At 34.9% G+C, this 25,853-nt stretch overlaps 1 pseudogene; it reads right to left on the bottom strand.

Moving 5' to 3' along the window:
• Positions 1–1,223: 1,223 nt before the first annotated feature.
• On the bottom strand, positions 1,224–25,853 carry LOC104241144 (uncharacterized; annotated as a pseudogene).

Here is a 25,853-nt window from a genome sequence, read left to right as displayed (position 1 = left end):
CTACATTGCATAAGGCTACCATTCTGCCTTTCGAGGTTAAGCTCTACCTCCATCTGCATTCTCTGCATTGCATAAGGCTACCATTCTGCCTTCCAAGGTTAAGCTCTACCTCCATCTGCATTCTCTGCATTGCATAAGGCTACCATTCTGCCTTTCGAGGTTAAGCTCTACCTCCATCTGCATTCTCTGCGTTGTATAAGGCTACCATTCTGCCTTCTGAAGTTAAGCTCTACCTCCATCTGCATTCTCTGCATTACATAAGGCTACCATTCTGCCTTCCGAGGTTAAGCTCTACCTCCATCTTGCATGGCTGAAAGATTGCCACTTCATTTACATCTTGCATGGCTGAAAGATCGCCACTTCATTTACATTTTGCATCGGCCGAAAGATCGCCACTATATTTACATCTTGCATCGGCTTAAAGATCGCCACTTCATTTACATCTTGCATGGTTGAAAGATCTGCACTATATTTACATCTTGCATCGGCTGAAAGAACACCACTTCATTTACATCTTGCATGGCTGAAAGATCGCCACCTCATTTACATCTTGCATCGGCTGAAAGATCACCACTTTATTTACATCTTGCATCGATTGAAAGATCGCCACTATATTTATACCTTGCATCGGCTAAAATATCGACACTTTATTTACATCTTGCATGGCTGAAAGATCGCCACCTTATTTACATTTGCATTGGCTGAAAGATCCCCACCTTATTTACATTTGCACTGGCTGAAAGATCGCCACCTTATTTACATTTGCACTGGCTGAAAGATCGCCACCTACTGCATCTCATAGGCTGAAAGATCGCCAAATCATCCAAAGGCATTATTGTTCGGAGGCACCATTTTTATAGCCCGAGAATGCCATGCCAAAGCCTGAGGACCCCTTTTCATCTTTTGCATATCATTATTCAAAAGCATCATGGTTCGGAGGCACCATTCTCATAGCCCGAGAACATCATTTCATAGCCTGTGAATCCCTTATTATACGCTGCATGGCCTAGGACGTCATGGTCTGAGGACGTCATCCTAACCGTTCAAAGACAACATTCATGGTTCGACAGGAAATTGCATCATGTTTAATTTTTCGCACAATATACACTGGTATTGCTTATTTGCAGGTAAACCGGCTAGCAATGGACGTCTCAGCAGGAGCGATCCCGCTCCATTTCCCGCGGCCCTACTAGACTTTAACCATCCATCCCAACCCGAATATCTCATCTGTTCTTGAAAAAATCTCCATCAGCATATCCGCCGACGAATCCTGAACTATATATGGCCTGATTCCTGTAAGACCAGGGATATGTAGGCAGCTCAGGAACCAAAGCACAATCAACCTCTTCAAACCATTTCGTTCGGTCAAATTGGTTATCATATCTTTACCCGACAACTCTTTCATCCTTCTGGGGTAAAGAGGGGCAGCTGTTGATACCCAATTTTTCCCTGTATATATTATATATGCAAAATACTTTCAAAATAGTATATATATATATATATATATATAAGTATGCCCAAGTGTTTTAGTATTTTTCCTGATTTTTAAATCAATTTATTGCCCTATTTTAACAATACAAAAACTAATAATTGTTCCTCAAATTATCATTTTGATGATTAATATATTTTATTCTCATATTTATACCAAAATATAGCTAAGGTAATTTTTGTACATTTTTACAAATTTATTTAGTATTTTTAAGGCTAAATTGCATATAATTGCAATTTTAGCCGATTTTAAGATTTAATTGCATTTTATACTTATGAAAATGGTTCCAGTATTTTTAATTTAATATTTATATATTATTAATTAAGTTAGTACCTTTAATTTATTTTCAGAAATCATTTTACTATTTTTTATAAAATAAAAGGGAGAAAGTGGTTATTTAAATGCTACCCCTATTTCATTTCAATTATAGCCTGAATCAACCCCCCAATTAACCCAATTTAAAATCCCAAATTGACCGGCCCATTTTAACCCGCCCCTGACCCAACTAGTCTAACCCGCCTGGCCTCCCCTTTTGATCCAAGCCGTTGATCATTTTGATCAACGACCACAATCATTCCTTTCTTTATTTAATTCACATACACCCAACCCTAAAATAATTTTCCCCTAACCTACCGCCTCTTAAATCCTCTCCTCTCTCAGAATCTCTCGAACATTCCCTAACCCTAGCCTCTCTCACCATCTTCAAACCTTGAAACCACCGGAATCCATGGCCTCTCAGGCCATGGGAGTCTTAAACTCACTTCCCTTTGCTCTTATACTTGAAGATTCGAGGTCTGACCTCGAAGATTTTTGCTCATATCTCCGCTGATTTAAGGTTCTACGGCCATCTCCGGCCTTGCTCCGGCGTACAATGGTGTTTCGAGCCTGGTTCTGACTTCTCCGACTCAGATCAGACCTTTTCCAAGCCTTTCTCATTTCTAGGGCTCTTCTGAAACCTTAACTCTTCGAGGTTTTCTCCGATCTTTTATGTATCTATGATCTACTTGAATTTTCAAACGATTTTCCCAACTTTTCTTTCAAAAATTATTTTCAAAATCACTTCTTTCCGATTTAGGTTTTTCTGAAAATGCTTAAAGTGTTTCTCTGGCTTTTTCTTTTCATTTTCCTTTGTGTATGTGTGTCTCTACTATGTTCTTATGTTCTTCTTTTACCATGCATACTCTTCTACTGTGTTTCTACACTATGTGCCTGTATGCTTTTCACTATGCTATGCTATTTTCTTCCACTACGATCTGATATGCTTTGCCTATTGCTTCCTTCTACCATGTTCTTAAGTGTTCATGCTATTTTACCTTATTTAAGTTTATCTAAAAAACCTGCTTAAGCATGTTTTGCTTCTACTTTTTCTTCTACTATCAGTTGTTCTTTCATTATGCCTCAAATTAGTCTCCTCACTCTGTTTGCTTGGACCTTATTACTTGTTTGCATGTTTTCTCATGAGTTTCTGAAAGAAACCTCTGAGTATGCTTCGACTACTTGCCTCCTCATCTCTGTATTTGAGTCAAGGTGGAAACCCTAGAATTTGGGGATTCCGCCGAGGTTTGATTATGTGAACTAGGGTTTTATTTTTTAGAACCCTTAACCCTTTCAGACTGATTTTTGAATCTCTAAACTGAGTTTGGACACTTTTGTTTTCATACAATGTTGAACCTTTTTGCTAAACTCTTCTACACTGGATTCTTTCTACTAATTTTGCAAGGGCATGACAAATTTATTTCATGTTTAAACGTGTTTGTATGCTTTTTATATATGTTGATTCTTTCTTCAAAGAGGTTTTCAAACTAGTGATTGATTCAGAATTCCTTTTTAATAGGTCTAATTGATTGTTACTGTTTTCCTTAAGCTAAAACCTTTTCCACCTTTCTGACTTGGTTCATTCATACCAAATCTGTGATCTCTGATTTCCTGGCTGTTAACTGATTCCCTTGCCTTATTTGCACAAATCGTGTACTATCAAGACCCTATCCTTAAATAAACGTTATGTATTTGCCTCTAATTTACTACTTTGCACAAAGTATTTTACTACTTTCTTTCCTTAATTAGTTTTACCCGTTTGAATCTAAATCCCTTAATTAAGGGAAACCTTGTGTAATTGATTGGTAATCAGTCTTCAAACTATTTTCTTACCTTATTTCTGCTTGCTTTCTACACTATAAAAGGCACGACCCCTTTTCACCACTACAGACTTCAGACTTCACAAGCTCACAACCTCTTCTGAATTCATACTTATAGTGTTCTTGCTTCTTGTCTACACTTTGGCTTTTACAAGACTACTGCTTTCTTCTTTATTTGTCCCTTTGAAACTGGTATGTCCTAACTTAATTTTCAGCATCACCCCAATGTGTTTACTTACAGTCTTTGTATCCATGTCTACTTTATTGTTTTCTATAAAGTTTAGCATCTAAATTAATATGCCTATGTGCTACTGCTTGCCTCTTTTTGTGAACACTTTCTCCCTATCACATTACCCCTATGTGTTTGTAAGTCGAGACTTAGGGCATGACAATAAGAATTGTTGTTTATGAACTGAGTTTTGAACCCCTGAGGTCTTAACCTCTAAGTAGGCTGGAGGGTGTGCCAGTATGTCTCATTGCTGGCTATGCCCCTTTGCCCGCTCTTCCTGCAAATTCCCCACTCCCCTATACCTCTATGTGCACTAGTTTTAAGTTACTTCCTTCTCCTTTCCCCTCTCAGAACTCTGCACTTGCACTCACTCTTAGCTTCTAAGTTCTGCTCCCCTCCTGTGAACCTTGCCTTGGGACCTTGAGTTCCCTCTGAACTTGGACACTTGAGGGCTGGCCCTTCCACACTACACTATGACTTAATCCTGCAATGTATTTGGATGTGAGCACTACCCGGAGTCCATATGAGTCTCTTAGGGAACTCTGACACATCCAAATGAGAGAAAGGCTATGGGTCTTGATCTTGGGAGTTGGTTTACTTCATACTTCAGACAGGAAGTCTAAATCAGGCTCTCTTTTGTTGCAATTTTCAATTTTCTGATGTATTTTCTCTATTTTATTTTTGGATTGTAATAACTTTGTAATAAACTTTTGGGGTGATGAGTTAAAAGGGAGGGGTAACCATGCATGCAGGGGGTAGATGTCCTGTTCGTAGGCTTTTCTGCACTTCTGCATTTATACAGATACCCTGCCTATAGTTTCTGCACTTCTGCATTCATGTAGATATCCTGCTCATAGAAATTTCTAAATTCTGCATTCACATAGATAACTTGCCTACAAGATTATTAATTTCTGCATTCACATAGATAACTTGTCTATAGGAATTTCTACATTTCTGCATTCATGAAGATAACCTGTCTTTATGAATTTCTGCATTCATGTAGATAACTTGACTATAAGAATCTCTGCATTCGTATATAGATACCATGTCTATAGAATGCACATGCAAGTAGATAATATGCCTATAAGTCCTTTCTGATTCTTGCATACTCGCCTCTCATTAGGAAAACATGTTATAGGTTTTAACAACCAGTGAAATTAGATATCGCGTTCGTAATAAAATACAACACCTAGATAACATGTTTTAAGTTAACAAACACATAGAAAGCATGCCTATATGGGTTCTAATCAAATCTGAATCGCTTCACTCGCTTGTAAGTTTAAACTGTTTGTAGTAATACATTATCGATTGCAGAACTTGTATTATTCTAAACTATTTGTAATCCATTTACCTCTTTATTTCTCAAATCAGTAGATAGCATGCCTATAGGTCTTCGTCTAACACTTAGGCAAGCCATAAGGCAAACTTGTCAGATTCTTTTTATCTACAACCAGCAGGCGGGCCTGATTCGGATTTCTTATCTGAAATATGTAATAAATCAATTTGCCTCAACCTTTTAAGTTTTAATCAGACCCTAAGCAGTATGTGCAAGACATGCTAAACTATGTGCTTTTCTTTGGTTTTAAGGAGGTCTGTTGAGCCTTATTTGTTTATGTGCTTTCTCCCCAAACTTGCTACATGTGTTTTTTGTCACTTTAGAATTTTGCCTTTGAAACCACAAAAAAGCCAACTTTTCCGCCCTTTTAGGATTAGTAGTCCCACTGATAGGATTGGGGCGGGTAATAGCATGCAATAAGTAAACGAGACTATTCCGTACTTTAATACCTTAACGGGGTGGGAAATGGTAGATATGGATATGATGACCACATGATAACATCTCGTGTAGCCCCTCATTGAGGAGTGATTACCGGATGTTGTGTGGGGTGATCCGTATTATTTATAAACCTAGGACCCCCTTTTCCTTTACTTGTTTATTTCATTGTTTACTCTCAAACTATTTTCTCAAAATTCAACTTTTCTTTTGTTTTCTTTTAATTTCACATATTTGTAACCCTTACGTGCAAATCCCCTCTTATTTGAAGTCTTACTTGCCTTCATGTTATTTGTACTTAAAGTCACAACCGTAGCCTGGCCGGGAACCACATTAGTGGATCTTGAGGGGTGCCTAACACCTTCCCCTCAGGATAATTTCAAGCCCTTACCCAATCTCTGGTTTCCTAAATCAAATTCTTCCTAGTGTCCTAATGTACTCAAATCATTAGGTGGCGACTCTTCAATCCAAACCCATTTCTCAAAAGGGAACTAGTTGTCCTCCTAAATGTCATGAACCCACTTCTGTGAGGAAAAAGGGGACGCGACAGACTCCCAACATCAACCACCACCCATAAACAGTCTACGGAGCCTCTAAATACAATAGAAGAGTAGTAGGGAAATGCTGGCAACAAGATTCACAGCTTTTGCAGACCGAGTCCAGAGACGAAGGCATCTCGGAGTAGGATTTTATGTCGTTGAGGTAAGTAACAGTTTTAACTCTAGCTTTGAGGGTATAAACCCGGAGATTTGATATTATGTGATTGTGTGGAAGTGATACCCATGATAGGTGACGGGCGTGTGGGTGTGCACCGTGAGGGATTGAGACTTGGTTTGTCTCATAAAGTTGTGAGGCCTAATGGCTATTATTTGTGGTTATGTGTTTACTTGTTGTTGAACATGTTTGTCTTCATGTTAGAGATCATGCTTAGGATTTATTCATGCTCACATTATTTGTACTCAGTCATAGAAATTATTGTACATGTTTACCTCAGTCTCTATTATTTGCTAATATGCTATGATACTTGATGTGGGTTGTGTTCCCTTATTTGTTGATGATGGTGAGGCTAGTGAGGTACATGACTGAGTGAGGCCGAGGGCCTGGTTGTGAGGATATTAATACCATTGCACGTGAGTTGTCTGCGTAGCACGTGAGTTGACCGTGCAGGTCCAGGTATTGATACCATAGCGCGTGAGTTGTCCGCATATCACATGAGTTGATCATGCGGATCCAGGTACTGATATGATGGCACGTGAGTTGTTTGTGCTTAGTGCTTGAGCATTGGGAGCCCCTCCAGAGTCTGTACACACCCCCAGTGAGTGCAGAGTGTTGAGTGTTTTGAGTGTGTTGAGTGCTGAGTGCGAGTGATGAGTGATGGAGTGACACTGCTGTGAGGTTGTATTTTTTTATGTTGTTATTGCATTTATATATTAAAATTCTTTGTGGCATTTACTTGGTTATGGAATTTACCTGTTTATTTCTATTTATTTTTTTTAATTGTGAAAATAAATAATTGGACTGTTTTACTTAGCTCGTCACTACTGCTCAGTTCCTTAGTTATTTTTGTTACTACTGAGTTGGTTGTACTCATACTACACCTGCACTTTATGTGCAGATCCAGGTGAGTTAGAGCGCGGCGATCGTTGAGTTCAGGCCAGCTATCTGTAGAAATTGCAAGGTAGCTACTAGTGTCCGCAGGACCTTGTTACTCCTCTTGTCATTTCTTCTTTTGGATAGTTAGACAGTTTATATATATCTTAGTTTATAGTTCTAGACGCTTATAACTTAGTGACAATCCGATGCATGGGGATAGCTTCCATATTTTTATATTAATTATATTTAGAGTTAATTTAGTTTATGAGAAATTTGAATGTTTGTAATATTTTATTAAATTCTTATAATCTATTTAATAGGAATATTTTGGGAAATAGGCTTGCCTTGTAACATGATAGGCTCCATCACGACATGATTAGATTTTGGGTCGTGACAAGTTGATATCAGAGCCTAGGTTACTTAGGTCTCACGAGTCATGAGTGAGTTTAGTAGAGTGTTGCGGATCGGAACGGTGACGTTTGTACTTATCTTCGAGAGGCTGCAGAACATTTAGGAAAACTTCACCTTCTTGAATTCTTATCGTGTGGTATTGATTCAGCTTGAAGTGTAACTCTTTGAATTCCTTCCACGTATTCATATGTGCACATGAGCGCTCAGTATTAGTTGTGAATCGACGGATTGTGATTCCCTGGATGAGGTACGAGATGTGATTTCTGTGTGTTGATGTTGGGATAGTTTGGAGGACTTGAGGCTAGGTTTTAACTGTAGATTGAGCACTGATGTGTTGATTGTGTGAGCTCGTGCTTGTGGACTTATATGTCCGGTAGTGTCCCTATTAGTAAAAATGGTGGCTGGATGGATACATGATGAGTATGATGTGACCGCGAAATGAGTTCATATGATTTGAATGTGACGAGAAGGTATTAGTGAAGGTTTCACCTATTTGAAACTCCAGGTATGTTTTTAGACTCGTTCGAGGATGAACGCTTGTTTAAGAGGGGGAGGATGTAACGACCCGGCATGTCGTTTTGAGAGTTATAACCCCATTTCTCCCATCTATGCTTCTTTATGTATTGTTCAGCTGTGTTGAGTTGTATCGAGTTGGTAGGTTTGGGTTCGAAGTAGTTTTGGAGTGAAATGAACATTTAGTCTCTTAGTTAGAAAGCTAAGTTAGAAAAGTCGATTGGAAGTTGACTTATGAGTAAACGAATTCGGATTTGGATTTTTATGATTTGATTAGCTTCGTTGGGTGATATTAGACTTAGGAGTGTGTACGGAATATAATTTGGAGGTCCGTGGTAGAATTAGGCTTGAATTGGCGAAAGTTGGAAGTTTAGAAATTCTTAGGCTTGAATTCGAGGTTGATTTGGTGTTTTGGGTGTTACGGAGGTTCGACTAAGTTCGGTAGTGATATATGTCTTGTTGGAATTATTGGTTGAGGTCCCGTGGGCCTCGGGTGAGTTTAGGATAGGTTTGGGTTGTGTTGCGCTCATTTTTCTTAAGTTTCGACGACGTTTCTTCAAGTATAAATGATATCATATTGAATAAATGAGCTCTGATTTCTTTTGATTAAAGCATTAGATCCGTATCATAATTACGGAACCGTAGAAAAAAGAATCGTGGAATTTGGACATCGTATGAGGATTTTATGGTTATTTTACTAAGAATTAGGTTGTCAGATTTTTCATAGTAATTAAGAAATTGCCACTAACGGCGTATTTAAAAATCTGCACTATTTGAAAATATTAAAACCTACATATTTCATTCATTATAAGGTCAAATTGAGTGATTAAATAGCCTAACATGACTAGAATTTCATAAGGAATCCATTGGAGGCATAAAATATGAGTTTCGGGATCATTTGGTACAAGAAATGATGCAGAATAGCTGGCAAAAAAATATTTAAAACTAGGGTTTGTTCATTCCGTCATATTTTGCGTTGGAGAGCTCGGATTTGGGCGATTTTCACCATTTAGATTGGGGTAAGTGTTCTCTACTCGTTTTTTTATTATAGTTCATGAATTCATCTTTGTTTTTGGGATTTGATTGATGATTTCGAAATGAAATTGAGGGAGTTAGGACTTGAGTTTTGGAGAGATTTAGGTAAGGATTTGAGGGACCAAACAGAGTCCGATTTTGATATATTTTAGATGGTTAGACTCGGGAGAGGACGAGGGTTTTGATTCTGCCATTATTGACTAAATTCGAGATATGGGCCTGGGGGCCAGATTTTGGTCGATTTCAGATTTTTGGCATATTTTGTAGTTTTTATTGTGGAATTCGATTCTTTAGTACATGGTGATGGTATTGATCTGATTATGGATAGATTCACAGCTTTTGCAGACCGAGTCCAGAGACGAGGGCATCTCGGAGTAGGATTTTATGTCGTTGAGGTAAGTAACAGTTTTAACTCTGGCTTCGAGGGTATAAACCCAGAGATTTGATATCATGTGATTGTGTGGAAGTGATACCCATGCTAGGTGACGGGCGTATGGGTGTGCACCACTAGGGATTGAGACTTGGTCCGTCCCGTGAGGCTGTGAGGCCTAATGGTTGTTATTTGTGGTTATGTGTTTACTTGTTGTTGAACTTGTTTGTTTTCATGTTAAAGATCATGCTTAGGCTTTATTCATTTTCACATTATTTGTACTAAGTCATAGAAATTATTGTACATGTTTACCTCAGTCTTTGTTATTTGCTACTATGTTGTGATACTTGATGTGGGCTGTGTTCCTTTATTTATTGATGATGGTGAGGCTAGTGAGGTACATGACTGAGTAAGGCCGAGGTCCTGATTGTGAGGATATTAATACCATAGCGCGTGATTTGTCCGTGTAGCACATGAGTTGACCGTGCGGGTCCAGGTATTGATACCCTAGCACATGAGTTGTCCGCGTAGCACGCGAGTTGACCGTGCGGATCCAGGTATTGATATAATGGCACGTGAGTTGTCCGTGCTTAGCGCTTGAGCTTTGGGAGCCCCTCCGGAGTCTGTACACACCCCTAGTGAGCGCAGAGTGTTGAGTGTTTTGAGTGTGTTGAGTGCTGAGTACGAGTGATGAGTGATGGTGTGATATTGCTGTGAGGTTGTATTTATTTATGTTGTTGCTACTTTTATCTGTTAAAATTCTTTATGGAATTTACCTTTTATTTCTGTTTATTTTTTTTAATTGTGAAAATAAATAATTGGCTGTTTTACTTAGCTCACCACTACTGCTCTGTTCCTTAGTTATTTCTGAGTCAGTTGTACTTATACTACACCCTGCACTTTATGTGCAGATCCAGGTGAGTTAGAGCGCGACGATCGTTGAGTTCAGGCCAGCTATTTGTGGAGATTGCAAGGTAGCTGCTAGTGTCCGCAGGACCTTGTTACTCCTCTTGTCATTTCTTCTTTTGGACAGTTGACAGTGTATATATATCTTAGTTTATAGCTCTAGACGCTTATGACTTAGTGACACCTTGATGTTTAAGGCTAGCTTCCGTATTTTTATATTAATTATATTTAGAATTGATTTAGTTTATGAGAAATTTGAATGTTGGTAATGTTTTATTAAATTCTTATAATCGATTTAATAGGAATATTTTTGAAAATAGGCCTGCCTTATAACACAATAGGTTCCATCACATCATGGTTAGATTTTGGGTCGTGAAAACCACTTTGGCTAATATCACTATAAGAAATTGGAGATATGACGACATTTAATAAATCTCGTATTAAACTGTTTAAATGTTACAAATTTATTTACCGATATTTAATTTATATTTTCATCAAATGTCATTAATTTCAATGTCGGTAATTTTTCGACATTTAGGTAAATGTCGGTAAGAAATTATGACATTTACTTTACGACATTTAGGTAAATGTCAATAAGAAATTATGACACTTATTTTATAACATTTAGGTAAATGTCGATAAGAAATTTAAGACACTTACTTTGCAACATTTATGTAAATATCAATAAGAAATGTATGACATTTAATTTATGATATTTAGGTAAATATCGGTAAGAATGTTACGACATTTAGTTTACAACATATAGGAAATGTCACTTAAAATTTTCGACAATTAGATTAATGTTACTAAAAATAAATACGACATTTACGTATGATCTTTACAAAATGTCGTATTGAAATTTCCGATATTTTGGTAAATGTCACTAAGAAAATTCACGATATATACAAAATGTCGTTTCCAGTTTATGTGAATGTCATTAAAAAAGTTTAGTTACATATCTTTTACAACATAGCAAAATGTCGCATTAAATGTTTGACACTTAAATTAATATCTGTATCATATTTATTAGAATGTAAATAATAATGCTCTGTTTAGTTTCATCATGATCACATTTATATTTACAAATATCAACTTATATAACAAACATGAAATAAATTTAAAGCAAATATCTTTTAGCACAGTATCCAAAGAACAAAGTAGCAACATAAAATGTACTTAGTACAAGATAAATAATGTCGAATCAAATGATTTGTTCTCATGTAAAACTCAAATCTAACTAAATCATAAAAGACAGTAATTTCAATGTGTAAGTACTTTAAGATCACTCCTAATTCGAATTAATTTTCCTCAACTTCTAGACTAAATCATATAAAACTAACCCTCCACAGTCAAGCTTTTTACTACCAGTAATTGACATCACTTCCTTCGAGAATGTTTCACAAGAGGTCACAAGAAAAAACAAAGAATTATCCATTTATAATAAAGTGAATTCTTTCCTCCTCTAAAATAATTAGAATACCAAAAATAATAACATATTCATGTTATAAAAGAGAAACAAATTTATAATGAATATAATACTAGCAAATGAAGAGAGAAAGAAACAGACAACATAAATCAAAAAATCCAAGAAAGTGAACACAACTGCCCAAACCGAACAACAACTGAAATATTGTAGTAATATCATAATGCAGTTGATGATATTTTTTTGGTTGTGGGGGGATGTGAGAGGAAGGGAGAAAATATAATTCCACCCGATGGAGGTTCTGCAAGATTTAAATAAATATAAACACGATCAGGCCTAAAAAGCTAAATACAAGTAAGCACACATAAAACTACTTGTCCAAGAAAGGTTGAAATAAAATCTTAATGAGATAGCTCACTTAGGAGAATCTATTTACTTCTACAATAATAATGGCAACAAATACTATATCAATAGTCAATAATGCAAATTCATATCAGAGTTCAACATCGATTCTGTACTAAAAAAATAGTGTTCAATAAAAACCACAATTTCACCCTTTACCGAGAAAAAGAAAATGCTCATCTATTCTCAATTCATCTTGCACTTAAGAAAATCATTCCGTACTCTTTTAGTTTTTATTTTTCTTTGAGACTGAGGTAAAAACATGGTGGGAGAGGGGAGGGTTAAATTCTGAAATATTAGTTTCCGTAAATGGTATATTGAGATGAAAACTAATGAATGTTATATAAGTTTTGCAAACTATAACATGAAGGGTTTCTCTCTTTGAAAAGGAGGAACAAGAACCTTGTAATTTTTTCAAACTTACCCGCTTCTTTTTCTTTGTGCCAACTTCACTAACTCCAGCCTTCTTGATTATGTTAACCTGAGAAGAAATATTAGATTGGTTACTCTGTAGTTTACAAAATTTACAACTTAGAAAATTGTGAATACAAGATATATAAAAACAGGACAAAAGTCATATAATAATTTTTATTTCCTAATATGATGGCGTTTTAATCATAGATCTTTATTTTCCTCACCTAGGTAAGAGTCTTCAACTTACTCTTTCTTTCAAGTTCTACAAAAGGCTAAATATCTTGTGTAGAAGGGTAAAATCATGCTTGATGAGAATCTTATCAATTAATAAAAAGAAAAAAAAGAAGCTAACTTCTTCACAGCTGCAACAAGAATGCCACCATCATTGTCAAACGCAAGTTTAAAAAATGAAACTCCATCCTTAAGTGTAAGCTGCAGAAGAGCCTCAAGAGGTGCGATGCTTTTTCATAAGAACATGCATCAAAGATGAGAAAGCTCTTCAACCTTTTCAAGGAAGATGATATCAGGAAGTATGTCAACACTTACCGCCAAAATTTCACTACCAAAAACGGGAAAAAGGCGATGAAAGCTCCTAAGATTTAGTTGCTTGTGATACCCTTGACTCTTCAAAGAAAGAGGGCAACAATTGATGACAAGAAACATATGCCCCTATGATCCCCCCTTGATAACAGAAATTAGTGCAATTGACGAAGTGATCTTGGTGTTCTGTACAATTACTTTTTGGATAAGAAGAAGAATACTGACTGATAAAGCATGAAGATCTCTTCTTTTAATTTGATATTGGACTGGACAATATAGTAAGACTCAGTTTATAAATTCCAGATTACAACAACTAGGACAAAAACATATTATTTCTCAGCAACTCTCCACACAGACTCCTCAATTGTGATTCATCAGTTCGATATACTTCAATATTCAATCAACTCAATAATACTTATTGCTAAAAAAATCATTCTAACTATTGTTTGTAAAACACTAAAAACTAAATTTCAACCATTATTATTGCTCATTGGCTCAGCTTCTGGTTCATTATTGTACACATTATGAATCTTGATCAACTCTTCATAAACAGCTTCACTCTCAATTAGAAATACTCATAATCGTTTTTACTGGAAAATACTCATAATCGTTTTTGTGAGGACATACTCATAATCGTTTTTACTGGAAAATAGCCTCTATACTTTAAAATGCTATTTTGAAGCTTTACGTAACTGAAGCGAAAATTGACATAGTTAAAACTATACTCTTCAAAAGTATGCGGAAAAATATATAGTTAAAATGAGTTTACAAACTCACCATCTTTGTGTGAACAAGTGAAACAGGTGATAGTGATTGCTGGTGATTGTCCATTGAGTTATCAGAAACCTATCACCAAAGAGGAAGATTATTACAACTAAAAGAAAACTAAATTACAAGATTATCTTATATACAATAAATTTTTGCTAAAGAGCACAATATTTTTTACCTGCTCATCACCACATAATTTCCTATTTGAGCCAATAGTAATACCCAAAGATTCTAGATATGCCTTTACACCCAACTTTACTTTATCGTCTATTTTTGCATCCATATCCTTTGTTGCTTCTAAAATTTTCCCCCCATCGCTTTTATTTCTTCTTTTGCTTCAAATAACGTTTTCTCCGTCTTTTATATTTCTTCTTTTGCTTCAGCCAATTTTTCTTCCATCGCAATTCTCATAGTGGAGGTAGGTTTTTCAACTTCTATCTCAACCCTTCTATCAAAATCTCTTTGCTCAGCCTGGGATCGCTTATATGCAGGGCCATAAACAAAACTTGGAGCTGCTCCTTTTCCTAAAGTTCGAACATTTCCATGAGTGTCTGGTCCCATAACCTGACATCATTGGGAGCACTTCCAGGGAATTTAACTCAGGGTACACCTTAGCATGTTCATCCATTTCTTTCTTTTGGAAAGAAAAGGCAAAACAATGAAAAGTTAATAAAATTTTATATTGGAAAAAAGTAGTTTATATTCATAAAGAATGGAAATTTACCATAGTTTCATCAGCTATCTCATTTACTGGTTGTTTATTCTTTCTCGTATGTGTTTCTTTGAATACCTCGATACGACTTGGTTTTACACCATTCTTCTTTGTCATCTGTTTAAATAGTAAAAAAATTATAATAAATATATTCAAGAAAATAAGTATTGATATATAAATTGCAGAAAACTTATAGTAAATATGGCATACATCATCTATAATTTGAGAATGACTTTTTCTTTCTGATGTGTGTGGCATACTCAACTTTCTTTGTTCCTCTTGCTCTTTTCCTAGAAAAGTTGCACGTAATTTTATATATTAGAGATAATCCATGGCCAAATATCAGACCAAAAAATAAAACTTTTAAAAGAAAAAAGAGAAAAGGTAAGAAAAATTACAGAGGAAAAGCATAAAAATATTTAGAGGAAAAAGTATGATCCGCATACGGAATGCGCTAATAGCATATTCTAAGGGCAAGAGAAGAAGATGCTTGATGCTCGGTGAATATTTTTGCTTCATTAGAGCTCCGATAATAAACTAATGCACGCCACTGGTCTTCTTCTACCCTGTCTGGACGTTTAGCTAAACGCTCGATATCGTTGTTGTATGGCTCATAACCAATCATTTTTGCTTCATGCTTCCATTCTTTCCATTTAGATCCAACCGATATCATCAACATACGTCTCATATCCTCAGTTGCATCAGTATTTTTCCTGCAAACATCAACATATAACACATGTATAAAAGCATAAAATCAATAAGCATCTTAGTATATAACCTTTATCTTTAATTTTCTAAGCACCTTAATATGAGCCCATATCATATTCTTGTACAGTTTAGGCACAAGCCTCCAATCTTTATGATTTAAAGGAGCTAAAATGTCATTTCTTGCTATGACTCCAAGTTTTGAACTCAATCTAGTTGCATCAGGTCCAATAGCTTAACTAAGATTATTCAACTCAACATGTAAAATGCCACCATCTTTTCCCCATCCTGAGTGCATCATAGTAGGACCCCTAGGTCGCTTAGATTACTCTTCATTAGCACTAGAGTCTTCAATGACCAAATATAAAAAAGAGAATCATTCATAACTAGTAAGGTAGCAACTTCACTATACTGCAGACTAGTTGCATTAGGAGGAAGGCAAATTTAAAAAGAAAGTACAACTTGTTATTCATCTTGGAGCGTTGCACCATAGAAACTGTTAAAGCACCTCCTTTGATAATAATTAGGGAGCACTCCCCTTTGCTTATGCTCTATCGAAAATTACATCAGAAAATCGCACTCTAGATCTTTTTGCTCCAAAAGAAATTTAGGAAAAGAACACAATTGGCTAATTGCATACTTAAGTACCAAAGTTAATTTTCAGAAATAATTAACAATTTGCTATTGAAAACTAGCCAAAACACAACAACAATGAAACATTCAATTTCTTTTTTCTTAATAAGAAATGAACTACTGAAAAGTCTTTACATTTAGAATCTTCACCCAACTAATATCTCTTTCTTATTTCTTTTTTCTTTTTTGGTTAAAAAAAGTAATTGTACATGACACTCTTAAAGAGTATTTAATTAATCATGGACAAATTACATTGTAGTATATCCATAGTGTAAAGTACAACACTTCAATTATTAACAACTAGAAATAGTGGAGCACAACACACAGAATAAGCGTGTTATACACTAGTTATACAAAATAAGTACCTAGGAAATTTTCTGTTTCATGCGAATCATTTCTTGATTTACCAGATCGGATAGCTTGTCCTTCATTTGGTGGCCAATTTTGAGGTGGTTGAGGCATCACTGCACCGCCCATTTATTCTTCTTGTTGCTCCGAAAAATCAGGTAGAAGCATTTCTTGACTAGAATTTCTCTGTCTTTTTCTTTCCATCACAACAAAGTTCCTCAAAAACTATAGTTCCTGCAAAATTGAAAAATATTTTCTACTATCCAGACGTATAAAATAATATCAAATTAGCAGGCCAAACAAAAAGATATATACGCATGTGAGATTTAAACAACTAAAAAGCATAATAAGAATTCCCGAACTCGATGATTTATGTTTAATAACAATCTTTACTAAAATAGTGACAAAAGTAATAAAAGTAACTAAGATATGTCGTCTTCTTCATCATATGTTTCAATACTTTCCAAAATAAGTGGGTCAATTTCTATTCCTGGCACACCTTCTCTAACCCATTTAATATCCTCTTCATTTTCAGACCAATCTAATAATCAATATCTAAAAGATATTTTGTATAAAGTGACATAACTGTATAGACCGCATAAACTTTTACATGATAAAAATTAATATTAATATATTTATTAAAAACAGCAAAATGAGGTACTCCTCACAAAGATTAACACCAAACTTTCTCTCTCTCTCTCACACACACAAAAAAATAATAATAAAAGATCCAATTTTTTCAACCAAAGCAAACAACAAAAAGAATAACCAATATGTTACTATACAATAATCAACCCTTTAATCACCAAGAAACCAATAATTTAATTGAACTCTAAGCATAATCTACCATTAAATAATGAAAATCTTATATCCAACTTTATAAATGTACTAAACAACAGACGTCTAGAAACACACTGTTTGACCACCAAAAAAATCAAAATCAATCTACCAATCAATACCTAAAAGAGAAAATTGTTAACCCAAATCCGAACAATTAATAAAAAGAAAGAAATCTGTTAACCCAAATCCGAACAACCAAGAAAAAGAAAGATATTTGTTAACTAAATTGGGTACCTTGAATTTGTAGAAAACAAGCTTTGTGGATCTCAGCAGCAAAGCCTCAACAATTTTCGTCTCCAAGTATCTATTATAGCACAGTGGAATGCAAATAATTAGGTTTTTTGTAGAATTCTAACTAAGGAAGGAAAACTATATTTTTTAGAATTGGGAGGAGGGAAGCAAAATTCTTACCGCCAAAATCTTTTCCTTCTAAATCTCCCATACTTTCCATACATAGCTCCTTTTGAGTCTTGGGGAAAAGGAAGCAAACTTGAGAAATTTTGGCAAATCCAATTTAAGATTTTGATCCAAAATTGATTTTGAGAGGAGAGAGGGGATGAGTCCGGTTCTTCCAAGGCTTACGACTTAATTAGCTTTCTCAAAAATGTTGGTTCCTTGGTTTCATATATATTTTTATTTTTTTAAAATATTTCATCTTTAAATCCAACATCAAAAGTAGTAGTAATAATAATATATATTTTGACTAAACATTGATATTTTAATTAAAAGTTTTAAATCGGCAAAATTTATTAAAAGGCGAGGCATATGATGTGGGCATTTCACTGAATATCGGGGGAGGCATAAGCTTCATAAATCTTTAAATTTTTTAGTTCAAGAAATCAAAAATTTTGCCGATTTAAAACTTTTAATTAAAATATTATATATATATATATATATATATATATATAACTAAAAATATAGAAAGTACATTAAAAGTTTAAGAAAATCATAGGATTAAGGAAACTCATAAAAAACAAACTATCTAACATGTTTTACAAGTATAAATAATGCAATAGTGTTAAAATTGTTATTAAACTACATATATTTGATTACTTCCCTAAAAGGCTCGAAGTTACAAATTAAACTATTATCAAACTACACATTTAATTACCTTCCTAAAAGTAATAATCAACAAACTTTATCAATATAATAATTCAAAATATTACTCCTTCAGAAATAAATACAAAGTGTTAAAGTCTCTTTTGGTAGAAATAAATCTAAGAACTACAAAATCAATAGCGAGTGAGGATATACAGTTCGACTATCTATATATTCAGAGAAAATGTTCAAATAACATTAACCCTCACGATGTTCTCACTTAGTAAATATACAATACTATGACTCGTTATTTGAGTTAAGATCATTCATTTGTTAATGTATTTTGAGGGTCAACACTGTTAATCAGAAAATTTAACAGATGATTTACCTAGTACTTATTGAGCGAGCCCGAGCGCCAAGCAATAAACGTGTAAGGTGCATAATCTTATGTTTGGGGTGCATGTAAGCCTCACAAATTAAGCCCTACACTTGAGCTGCCTCAAGACATTGTGCAAATGACTCGCCCAGGAGCTAGTCTTGGACGAGCCTTTTAAATTATTACGCAACAAGAAACGAAATCGTCTATATTGTAGGTAATTATCACAATATTTTAACAAATTAAATATTAAATATAAAGGGCGTGATATTTTTTTTAAGACAACGAATGATTTAAAATTTAGAAACTATAGAGAAATTTCCAATCGTAGATGTTAATGTATTGGAAATAAATCACCCAACTCTTATTCAAAGCCCATCTACACACTCCAGCTGCTTCCTTTTGAGCTAGTCAAGAGCCTTCTACATCAGCCAATTCTTCTTCCATGAGGGACTTCAATGAAGCAAGATTTTTTGATTTCCTGTTCATCGTATCGACCGACCCAGACCCCGTACCTGTCCCCGATAGAGAGTCCCACATACGAGAAAAGGTCACAAATAGAGTTGAACCAAGTTAGGCAACGGTGTTCTCACTTCCAGGAATACCTACATCTGGGAGGAGAGCGGCAGAGAGAGGTGCTTGTTCCCCTCTCTACTCGTAATTACCGACAAATAATATGACATTTAAAGTAAGGTCATGTTTTTTGTCATTTGTATCAAAAGTTTTTACATTTGTTAAAGTGTCGTATTTTTACTACAGTTTAGACCAAATGTCATTGTTTTATGACATTTTATACCAAATGTCGTCCTTTTTATGACAATTTGTATCAAATGTCTAATTTTTACAATATTTGCAGCAAATGTCGTACTTTTTAAGACATTTCTTAAAAAATGTCATTATGTTGACGACATTTTGTATCAAATGTCATTGTTTTAATGATATTTCCTATTAAATGTCATTTTTTACGATATTTAGTATCAAATGTCATTGTTTCTATGACAATTAATATTAAATGTCGTAATTTTTACGACATTTTGTCATAAATGTCAAAAGAAAAGGAAATTTTCCGACATTTATTTCAATAGTTACTAAATAAATGTCGTCATATCCTCAATTTCCCGTAGTGTATATTTGAAACTCAAAAATTCATTTTGAGACTTACTACAACATCAATGTCATGGTCAATTTCATTTATCCGAGTAGTAACAAATTAGCTTTTCCGGAGCTCTTAATTGATTTTGTACTACAAGACTTTTTTCTCACCATCCATATGGTAAATGTCTCCTTCACGGAGAAAAATTAAATTATTATAGTTATGGTCAATCATCATAAGCAAAATCAGATCTTGCTTTACTTTTGTCTTTAATAACTTTTTATAAGACATGACAAAATATTTTTGGCGTACCACATGTACGCGACCAATGACATATTCATGTAACCACACAGTAATGTTTATTATCTTTCTTTCTCTCAAACCTCCCGTAGAGGTGAGTTGTAGTATTTATTCAACCATGCATGAATACATTCTTGTGCATAATTTATATCACATATGAGTCTGCATTTACAATGCTTATTACAAGTCGCATTATTTCAAAAGTGGACTATAATCGTCTGCACGTGCCTAATATTTACAGACCATGTTGATACACATTTCCTCCACCTTTGAAGAACCCTTATTGTTCTCCTTTTTACAATTAGCATAATGATGACTATTATTATTTTGATCTTTGGCATGCCCACGTTCATTGATCAATCACTTCTTTTCATTTAGACTTATTATGCACCGCTATCACATTCACTTCAAGAATGGAGCAAATCAAATGGGACAAGCTTCATGCTTTTTCATGAAAAATACATTATTTTTCTTTTGTCATCACTACATTTTCAATATGGTGCATTGAGACTCAAGCCAATGTCTTACCCATATAAAGGCATGTTAGGCCATATTTAATTAAGACACGAACCCAACTCTTATCATCATAGAGCATCAGGGCTCGAACTCGATGTCGTACCCTCATGGTGCATTGGAACTTAAATCCACCGTCTTACCCTTAACAAATATCATAATGGGCCGAAATACTTAGGGACTCACCCTCAAACCTTCAAAAATATGAACACTTCGTGATCATATGCATAATAATAAGAACCTATATAAAGATTATTGCTATACAAGAGAAAGCTCTATGCAACATTAGTTACGTTGAAATGCAAGGATCATAGATAGGCTTCTCTGTCAACTTAGTAAGTTAAGATAAAATTAAAATTGACAGAGCAAAACACGTTACAATATTCAATCTATTTCCCATACATTCACATAATATTCAACTTAGTCTTTCGTGCTACGAAACTTATAGTTAATCAAGTTTCATACTTAAGCAAATGAATAGTTCTGTAGAGCTGTCAAATAAATAAGTGCATTAAAAATAAAGAATCGTGAAAAGAAATTGTCATACACGGTATTTTCACTCTATGTACCAAATATGCATTTCATAAATGATATGAAAAATTAAAGTATAATTGAAAAACCTTATGGTTTTATAACCATATAGTCAGAATTCCATTTCGTAATAATATTGATTTCGTTAAAATATTGTCTTATACCATCAGAAAATAAGGCTCATGTGATCATGAAAGAAAAAAAAAATACATACCTCCTGTTTGCCATTCGGCAGCAGAGGTGCTCTATATGTACCTTAGTAATTTATTTTTTAATCAAGACAACCATCATTAGAATCATCTATGATCATTCTTGATTCAACCATCTTATTTTCCTGCACAAATAAAACTAAATGGCCGAGTAACACAAAATTACATGAAGTCTTAATTTTCATAAATTAAACATGTAATTCATGGTATTATTGAAAAATAATACTCCCTGGACAAAAGAAGAAAACTAAACATTAATATGGCATACGTAACAAATGCCCATATTTCCATTGGTTCAACCAAATTGGTTCAAGGTTGTAAAACATTCAAATTTTCTAGGTTGGTTAAAGCTTCGTACTGATAACGTGTTAAAAAATTAAGCTCAAAGTAACAATACGAAACAATAATATAGACAAGAGATATAAAGGGAAAAGAGTGGAGAGATTCTTATTTCTTTCATGTATTCAAGTGTTTTCCAAGTGTATACAATGTGATGCCCAAACCCTCTATTTATAGGATGACATTGAGGTAATACAAAGGGATGTCATGAACATGGTATTAACTATTGAGATCATGGGGAAGATCATGGAGGGGATTATGGAGGTGTGAGACTTACAACAATAATAAGAAGTAGTGGGAGACTGGAAGGTTAATGTAGAAGAGTAATGGGAGTAACTTCTTTAGGAGTTATAGACATCCACTAATATAATTATAATATTTCATAACACCCACTACTTTGTTATTTATTCTATGGAAGAAATTTTACACCTATAAATAGTGGTGTTTCTTTCTTGGGTTGTAGGTGAGAAAATCTGGTAGTGTGTATGAAAAAAGTGAACTTGGTGTAGTAAAAAAAAGAGTTAAGAGAAGGAGAAAATCTAAGTTTCCAACTTATTCTGTACAATAGAGAATATTATTTTGTTGAAGGAAGGTGTTCATTTTGGTGGGGTTTTGGACTCAACAACTTGTCCAGAGTTTGTTAGAGTCATACGACGTTGTCGGACTGTTGTATCCCGGAGGAGAAAAGTCAAGAGTTTTACTGTTGGACTGGTGAAGATGCTACCGTAGTGGGCTTGAATCTCCTTAAAGAGAGCGAGATATCCGGGCCTCAGCCTGAAGAATATTTTTTTTTCATCTTATTTTTCAACTGTAATTTCTTATAATTTCACCAACAATTTTAAGAAGATTCAATTTTTTTATGCAGTTAGAAAATAACAGATATCAAGGTAGAAGTTCACTCTCTTTAAGAGATAGAAGGGTAAAGTATTTTTCTACTTGCTTAGCTTAAGAGGAGAAAAGGTATAAACTTTTCACCTTATATTTTTTATGAATATGTAATATATTTTTTCATGATTTTTTTTAATAATGCTAAAATTAGTGGGGGTAAAAAAGAATTATTCCATGAGTAATTTGAGTATTCATGTATGAGCGAAAATTGATTAAATCAAGAAGTGTGTACCTACATCTATGATAAGTCTTGGAATAATTCACATGTTGTTTGCCTATATATTGATGATTAGTTAATATTGCCCTAACATAAATGTTATTGGAGAAATTAAAAAAATATGCTAGTAGCCATTTTGACATAAAAGATTTGGGTGCGACAAATTTCATTCTTAGAATGAAAATTTAATAAAACATGCAATGCATGTTTCCTTGACCAGTCACATTTTGTTAAGAAAATTTTGATAAAAATAGTTTTATTGATTGCAAGCATGTTGTAACTCCTTTTGCTTCAAGTGTTATTTTCTGTACAAAGTGATAATGATGTGATAAATCAAAAGGAATATGCTAGCTTAATTGGAAGCTTGAGAATATATGACTGATTATACTTGATTTGAGATTGCATACGCAGTATAAGTACTTAGCAGGTTTACAAGCAAGTCAGGTAATGAACATTGACATGCCACAACAAGAGTTATGAGGTATTTACTTGGTGAAAAAAATCTATGGATTATCTTATAAAAAATATCTTTGTGTACTTGAAGGCTTTTCTGATGCAGACTGGAACATTTTATCATTGAGAGGTGATGCTGTTTGTTGGAAATTAAAAAAAAATAATTGCTAACTCTACTATGGAGGCTTGACTAATTGCTTTAGCTTCAGCTAGTAGGAAAGTGAATTTGTTGAGAGATTTATTATTTCAAATTTCTTATTTTGAAAAACCAATTTTTCCTTTTTTAATTTATTTTGATAGCACTGCTGCTATTGGTAGAGTACAAAACCATTATTACAATAGTAAATCCAGACCTATAAGGAGAAACACAATATTGTATGATATTTGAACTATTGGTAGAGTGCAAAACCATTATTACAATAGTAAATCCAGACCTATAAGGAGAAACACAATATTGTATGATATTTGAAAAGTGGTAAAATTGATGTTGATTATGTGATAATTTTGCAGATCCACTAACCAAGGCCTTGGCAACAAAAGGGTCTGGAGTACATCGAGGGGAATGAGATTGAAGACCATAAACTCATAAGTTATATATGAGGAAACCTGTCACGACCCAAATTCAATTTTAGGTCGTGATGGCGCCCAACACCGTTGTCAACCAAGCCAATCCTAATTAACTAGTGGCTTCTAAATTTGTTTTATATAAACATTTTCAATATTCACTTAACTTGTATTTTAGCAGATCGAAAATCACAAATTTCATAACAATAGAAATGCAACCCAAAATTATAGTCTATAGTGTGTGCCAGGAACTAGTGTCACAAGTACTAGGGCAACTAGTAGAATATACATAATACTACTATCCTACTACCTGAAACAGAGTAGACAGTACATATTGAACTAGAAAAGAAGAGAACTCTGGTATGCTGCAGAACAACTCAAAAGGGCAGCTCACCGTGGGATCTCGATAAGGAATCAGGAACGCGCACTAGAGAGGTAACTAGATGCACCTGCCTCAGATCCTGTATAGTTAAGTACAAAAGCATAGTATAAGTACATAAACAACATGTAACCAGCAAGTATCCAGTCTAACCTCGATAAAGTAGTGACGAGTGGTCGACTTGACACTTACTAAGGTCAATATCAATAATAATATATAAGGCTTACACTAAGCATGATTAGTATGAATATAATAACAATCTTAGAATTTAGAAGAAAAAGATATATCAAATTCAGCCATGCCATATAATAATTTGCACTTCAAGAATTTAAACAGAGTAAATCATGGAGTCATTTTCACATAAATATCATGTGCACATTATGCCAAGGTCGTACAACTTAGTCCAACATAATAATAATTGTGCATTGCCAGAGGGTCGAATGGCGCGAACCATAGATGCTTCTATTTCTACCGAGGCGATCGGCCCGATCCACAAATATCAATTATTATCAAGAAGGCACATAAAGGCGCATTTTTAATCAAATAACATACAAGTTCTCAAGTAAGTGAATACGCTTGTTTATATTTATTTTCAATCCTTAACATGTCCTAAGTGATCTCATTAGCAAGTAAGAACATAAGCATTTACAAGTATGGCATGGTACGGGTCCTAAACTACCCGGACAATTAGCATGATAGTAGATATGTACAGACTCTCGTCACCACGTATGTATGTAGCCCTCATAGACAATCGCATACATTTATGAGATTCACATAGGGGTTTATTTCCCTCTTACGAGGTTAGAAAGGAGATTCACCTCGCTCCAAAGCTTACTTCCAAAAGTCATAAATCAGTAAAAGCAAGTAGGGGAAGTTTTATCTAGGGGCACGAGGTTCTAAAAAGCAATATGACCAGTCGGATCGTTACATTCTCCACCTCTTAAACAAACATTCGTCCTCGAATGAGTTTAGATTCATACCTAAAGTGCCGAATAAGCGTGGATATCTGCTCTGCATGTCATCCTCGGACTCCTAGGTCACCTCCTCGACTGGTTGGCCCCTACACTGGACCTTTACCACAGAAATCCTCTTGGATCTCAACTGGCGATTCTGCCTATCGATAATGGCAATTGGCTCCTCCTCATAACCCAAACTCTCATCCAGCTAAATAGTACTGAAGTCCAACACATGGGACAAGTTGGCGTGATACTTCCGTAGGATAGATACATGAAAAACTGGATGAACTCCCGAGAAGCTGGGAGGTAAAGCACGCTCATAAGCAACCTCCCCAACTCGCCTCAACACCTCAAATGGGCCAATAAACCTTGGGCTCAACTTGACCTTCTTCCTGAATCTCATAATACCCTTTATCAGCAAGACTTTCAAGAGAACCTTCTCGCCGACAATGAATGATACATCGCGCGACTTCTGATCCGTGTAACTCTTCTGTCTGGACTGAGCTGTGCGGAGCCTTTCCTGAATCAACTTTACCTTTTCTAAGGCATCTTTCACCAAATCTATACCATACAACTTAGCCTCATCGAGATCAAACCACCTAATAGGAGAACAACATTGCCGGCCATATAAAGCCTTAAATGGAGCCATCTCGATGCTGGACTGATAACTGTTGTTGTAAGCAAACTCGGCCAAAGGCAAGAACTGATCCCACTGTCCTCCAAAGTCAATCACACATGATCTAAGCATGTCCTCCAACAT

Source organism: Nicotiana sylvestris, chromosome 2, assembly GCF_000393655.2.
Source record: "Nicotiana sylvestris chromosome 2, ASM39365v2, whole genome shotgun sequence".
Taxonomy (NCBI): Eukaryota; Viridiplantae; Streptophyta; class Magnoliopsida; order Solanales; family Solanaceae; genus Nicotiana; species Nicotiana sylvestris.
Note: the sequence above shows the minus strand (reverse complement) of the source record. Positions and strands in the feature narration are given on the sequence as shown.